The following is a 6,000-nucleotide window of genomic DNA, read 5'->3' as shown; positions in this document are numbered from 1 at the left end:
TCGCTGAATTTGTCCCCATGACGGACTTGAATACCAAGGTCGTTGAGATATTTAGTCGTGCAGCATAAAGTTTACAAGGCGCTCCTTGAATGCTCAGTAGCTAGTTCAGAATTTTCACTGGCATGACTGATCAGGAGGCAGCTATTCCAGTTTATTATGCTTTCAACACATTGATGACGAAAACGAGTACCCTTTTCCCCAGAGAACGTAACAGGACGGATAAGTCTTACAGTGCTGTATGTGCTCGACGAACTTGAAATCGCCGTCCAGCTAGCTAAGACGCAAACGAATCCTGGCCGTAAAAGACGGCGGGTAGCTTTTCGATCAGCTTTAGCAAGGCTGCCGATAGTAGACAAATTCGCGCGCTTGTTTTGAGACGCAAAGGTGGACCCCGCAGATAGGATTGAAGCTCCGCAGCGTCTTTTTGGGATCTAAGAACAGAGACAACTTCGGCTTCTAGTTATGCGCCGGGGTGTCATGGCGTTGTCTATAATCCGCAACGCAGGCCGGGACGCCAATGGCTACATACCCAGGTGCTCTGGGGTCAGCGGCTGTCAAGAAATCATGGAGTTTTAATGCGACACTGTTAAAAGCACCGTAGCGAAAAAATTTGCCGTCGGCCAAGAAATCAGCCCATTGGCTGGAAAAAAGTGTCGTCTCCAGACCGAATAACTTCCGCTGGCCGGAAGGAAGTGAGGTCACCAGAGAGAATGATTCACATTGGCTGATGGAAATGAAGTCATTGGACCACAATGGGCGTCTCTTGCGATAAATGCGTCACTAGCCTCTAATAGCATTGCATTGTCAACACATTAGGTAATTAGATGTCCCTCAAATTTTTTAAATTCATACGAGGACTTCCCATATGCCATATGTTGTGGTTGCATTTAGACTATAGAGACACTTGTAAAGGCTTTTCTCATGGAAGACCTTAAAGAAGCGCGTATTATTGTCCGTCAGCCATATGGAGAGGTCTTCCTCCTTTGTGGCCGTAAATCCAAATTCCTTTAACATTTTTCTTCTCGAGACTTCTGTCTGTGCCCATGTCAACAGTAGGTGGCGGATATCCTCATCGACGGTTGGCCTGTGTAACATTTCGGGCGTGTGCTTGGTCCTTCGTCTTCTTGAGAGCCGTATCGGCACGTTACCGACGGGGTAAGTACCGCCCCAGTCTCCTCGCGCGCTTAGAACGGCACGAGTCACACGAGCCCCGTGCCGACGGTGTGTTCGTCTTCGGCTCGCGGTCCCTGCGTCTCCACCGGGATCGTCGCTCACCGGTGCGCAGCGTTCGCGCTCGACTGCGCGCCACAAATGGAAGGTCAGCGGTGCGTCGAGAGGCGGGAGCAAGCGGCCGCTATGCCCGACTTCCCACTGCGGAAAGCGTTTACTCGTGGGGCGTTAGCCGGCGATCGGTCAGGAGCACGATACTGGTAATGTATCACGCGTATGCGTAGGGAGGAGAGCTGCGTGGCTGCCTTTGATAAATGGTCAAATTATGGTGTGACAGGAAATTACTGGTAGACGCGCCGCATGCGCTTATCAGTTCACGCGTTTTCTTGTCCTTTCACACTGCGTGGGTTGAACAATTAGTTCATTTTCCTTTGGGATGTCTTGCATAGAAGGACCAATGCACTGGTGATCAAAAGTAGCCATGTAACACGCAATAACCGTTGGCACCTACGCGACATTAAAGGAGCTGCGAGAATTGATTTGCGTGACTGCACGCCAGTTTGGTAGCTTGTTTTGGTTAACTGTTCATAGCGGTTGGAGGCAGATATTGAAATTTTTCAGATGATGGCTTGCGAGATGGAAAGCAGCAGTGAGTTTAGTGCTCGTATTACAAGAGCATAGAAAAAGGATGAAACATATACGAGGGCAACTGTCTTTAGATGATGGCAGTCAACATATCTTCATACATTTTCTTTCTTTTGGCAAGTTACTTTAGAAACAAGCCGTTTTGCCATCGAGCCTTACAAACCGTTCCCTACACGCTAACCGCCAGAGTTAAAACTTAACCTAACTCCTGAACGAACGAAACGAAAACGGCCGACAAGGCGGTCCATCATCCGACGTCATTCACCATACGCGATAACTTAGGGTCCGCATACGCTGCTTTTCCTTCGGGTTCCCTTCTCTGTGCCAGTTTCCTTGCCGAAGAAATATGTTTGCTCGAGGCGATTCTCCTTAGCTCACATACCCTGCTCGGCGTGACGGATAGTTTAGGCTCTTTTGAACTCACTGCTGTTCTTCACATCAGTGAAAAGGCCGAGCACAGTGGCAGCAGTTACGTAAGAATTGCGCTTCTTGAAAGGACGCGCTAAGTGGAGCAGTACGAACAAGACGTGACCACCACAGAATCTTTCCCCGTTCTCTTCTTTACGAAGGAACGTCACTTCTGCCACGATGCGCGGCTACGTCTGTGCTCCCCCCCCCCCCTCTTCTTTTTTCTGCTGAACCCCTTGCCTTCCAGCATATCTTAGACCATTTATACAGCGCATGGCGTTGCGTAAATGACAGCATGCTAGAAGACGTGCGGTGTCCGCCAGATATGTATACGGCGAAGCGTTGGTTTTTCGCATGCCAAACGCGCTTCGCATGCATCGCTAAGTGAGAGCACACTGACAGATGATGGCGTGAGCGTGGAACAGTTTGAGAGAAATGTCATTTAGAAACACACACAAAAAAAGAAAGAAGATTGCCTCATTTCCCAGAAGGCTATGATAGTAAGAGTTGTGGGTTAGTGGCACCCAACCACGATGCGCCTAACAGAAACTTGCAAAAACGGTGTTTCTGAGTTAGTGCCGCTCGGCTCAGAAGAAAATCGAGCCGAAAATGGACGAGGTATAATGAGTTGAGAACTTGGGCAGACATCTAGAAAGCTGGAAGCCGGCAGACATCCCCTAATCATTTTGCCTTTCCGTGATTAAAGGCAGCCTTCAAAGCCTAACTGTCACCTGGGGTTGCTGAAACTCGATGCAGTGCGACGAAGAAAGAAAACGACTTGAGTAAAAACGATTCTTCCAGGGGTTTCGAGCCTTGTACTCGTTCTATATCATAATTATGACTACGTCGTATGCAAAGCTTCTCTTTCAACAAAAGTCAACGGCTTGATGTTCAGTTTACCTAATTTTAATACCAGAGGCGGCACGTTTTCAGAACATCTGGGCGCATTCCGCTTCCTTCATTTTCCATCGCGCTTCTGCGTCACTGGTTGCCTATGCCAAAGTTGGAAGTATAAACAAAGCCTGAAATGACCACAAATTCATTCGTTCTCGTCAAAGTAAACAGCGCGTTTATTTTCGTTATCCTTGTTGTAGCAGAGCTCGAAAAACTCTTGCTGAGAAACTGTGCCAGCATAGGTCCTGAAGAGAATGCAGAAAATGCATGCAGCACTTTCAGGCTGCGATGGATAATATTACAGACAAAAAAATATTGCACTGAGTCGGCACTGCGACAGCTGGGTTCAGAGATCGATTCAGTTCGAAGATTCGACACCTTGCTCAGCGGTGCGCGGTTTTCCTTGCCTTATTAGCTGATGGTGTTTTTAAGGGCTCTCTTAAGCGTGACTGTGAGAGACTGTATGCAAAGATCTTAGTTCCACTTTGGTCGACGCTGTCGTCAAGCCGTACGCGCCTAGCAACAGAGAAAATAAAAAAAGCTACAGCTCTTACGGTATGGCAGAAACGACAGTCTCAGTGAAAAAAGAACGTGATCCCAGTGCTGTAATGTGCCGCACCTGCTCGTCATACGCTGTCACAAATTCCACAGAATCCCCTGCAAAATTTATCCGGAAACTTTCTCTTGAAACTTCCTCATCGTTAAGCACCCGTAAGCCCCTCGTCCCCTGGTGGTCATGTTACGAAGCAGCGCAGCTAATCTCTCATGAAAAGACCCGCGAGTTGCCATGCGGGAGAAGACGAGGCTTGGCGGAGCAAAACGATGCAAAATTTATTCGCACGGAGGCAAGGAACATGAGTCCCTCGGCAGCTTACTTTCTCTCAAGTATTCGCGGCATGAGGTTATCAGTATTGCATAGTCGTGGTTAAGAAAGCAAACAAAGATCTTTAAGGGGATATAAAGCGTCGCATTTGGGAATAGCGTTTCACTTTATGGAGTGCTGAATACGGTCTTTTGAATTAAATTAACTATTTTATTTGTTTAGGTTCGCATGGGAGAACCTTAAGGTTTTATTAGGTCACTTCATGCAATTTACGGCAGACTGCTGCGAGAAACGTGCTCAGGATACCCTACAATTCTGGAGAAAAGCATTTTTGAGTGGGAAACCGTTTATTAACGCATTTTTTTTCATATAATGTAGCATTGCGCTATAACAATCAATATATCCGCAGATAACCAGATGGCAGTCTTGCCCTTATTTTTCCTATAAGCGTTTTTTCTATCGTCAAAAGCGTTCCACGTCGGTTTTTATGGCAGTCTTAAATGTTCGGTGCGATCGATGGAAAAAGTTTAAAAGAAAAGTTTTGCTACCTGTCAGAAGAATGGACCATTATCTCCAACATTTCCATGACAGCATCTTTTCCAATTTTCAAAATTTTTTCCTGAAAATGTTGGATGTGGTTTTGCGTTTCTACGACGTAAGCGAGCAGCACGAGTGTGTATCGACTGTTTTGAACATGGGTTTCAGTTTGTCATAAGCGCGCTCTGGCACAGTTTCAGGTAGAAATATGACAGGAAAAAAAGTGGTTAAATAAAAGAAATGGAAAGTAAATGACCAGGTGCGAATAAAGATGCCAGTAAGACTTAGGCGTTGCTTGAGAACACACAGGGCTCCTTATTCGCGTACATTTATCTAAAGAGGACGTTCAAATTTCTTTCAGTGATGTGCTAGTAACGTTATAATAAAGCTTTTTTTTTTTCAGACAGTGTCGCGCGTGAGGATCAAGTAATTGAGATTCGTAATGACTGCACCAAAGAGACAGCGTGGTGATGCAATTAGCATGCTACGCCTGTAAAATTTTGAGTGTAATAAAAAATATGACAGAAGCAATAAAACGTAGCGTCAAACTGGGTATATCGCAGAAATTTAATACCTGCCGAGCACAAATTTGCCATGAAAGATTTACTTGCTGAAAGAATTTGTGCCGAGATGTATACGACATTTTTATTTTTTCAGTGCTTGTGCCACATACCTGTCAGTGTCTTGTTGAGGCGCCGACACATACTTTTTCATATAGCTGTGAGTAAAAGAAGATAAAAGAAAGACGTCTCAGAATCTTGACATCATTGAAGTACTGTCTTGTAGAGTGAATGCGATGTAGTCACTTACCCTAGACGCCGGGGACCTCTCCAAGTAAGTAATAAATAACAGTTAGTGAATATTATATAGTCACTTACCTTTGACAACGGGGCCTTTCGAGGTGAGCGCAATGAATAACAAATGGGAATAGATGACATGGAACATGTCATCTATTCCCATGTCATAAACTTCCTCGATTCTAACAACTTTTTTCATCCAGCTCAGCACGGGTTTCGTAGGGGACTCTCCTGCGAGACCCAATTGGCAATCTTCACTTTCGATCTGCATGCTAATCTTGACCGTAACCTACAGACCGATGCATTATTTTTAGATTTCGCGAAGGCTTTTGACAAGGTACCACACCAACGCCTATTACTTAAACTATCCTCTTTAAATTTGCACCCTAATATTCTAGACTGGATTAAAGAATTCCTAGCTAACCGTTCTCAGTTTGTTTCTATTAACAATCACAACTCAAGCACTCTCCCTATAACATCCGGCGTTCCGCAGGGATCTGTGCTCGGCCCGCTTTTATTCTTAATATATATTAACGATCTGGCGCCACAAGTATCGTGTAACATCCGCATATTCGCCGACGACTGTGTAATTTATCGTACCGTTACTAACATTTCTGATCAAGTGGTTCTTCAAAATGACCTCAACCGCGTCCATGAATGGTGTGACCTCTGGCTAATGACACTAAACGCTAAAAAATGCAAACTCGTCTCATTTCACCGTCAACG

Source organism: Amblyomma mixtum, chromosome 1 (assembly GCF_055824585.1).
Source record: "Amblyomma mixtum isolate Tamu chromosome 1, ASM5582458v1, whole genome shotgun sequence".
Taxonomy (NCBI): Eukaryota; Metazoa; Arthropoda; class Arachnida; order Ixodida; family Ixodidae; genus Amblyomma; species Amblyomma mixtum.
Note: the sequence above shows the minus strand (reverse complement) of the source record.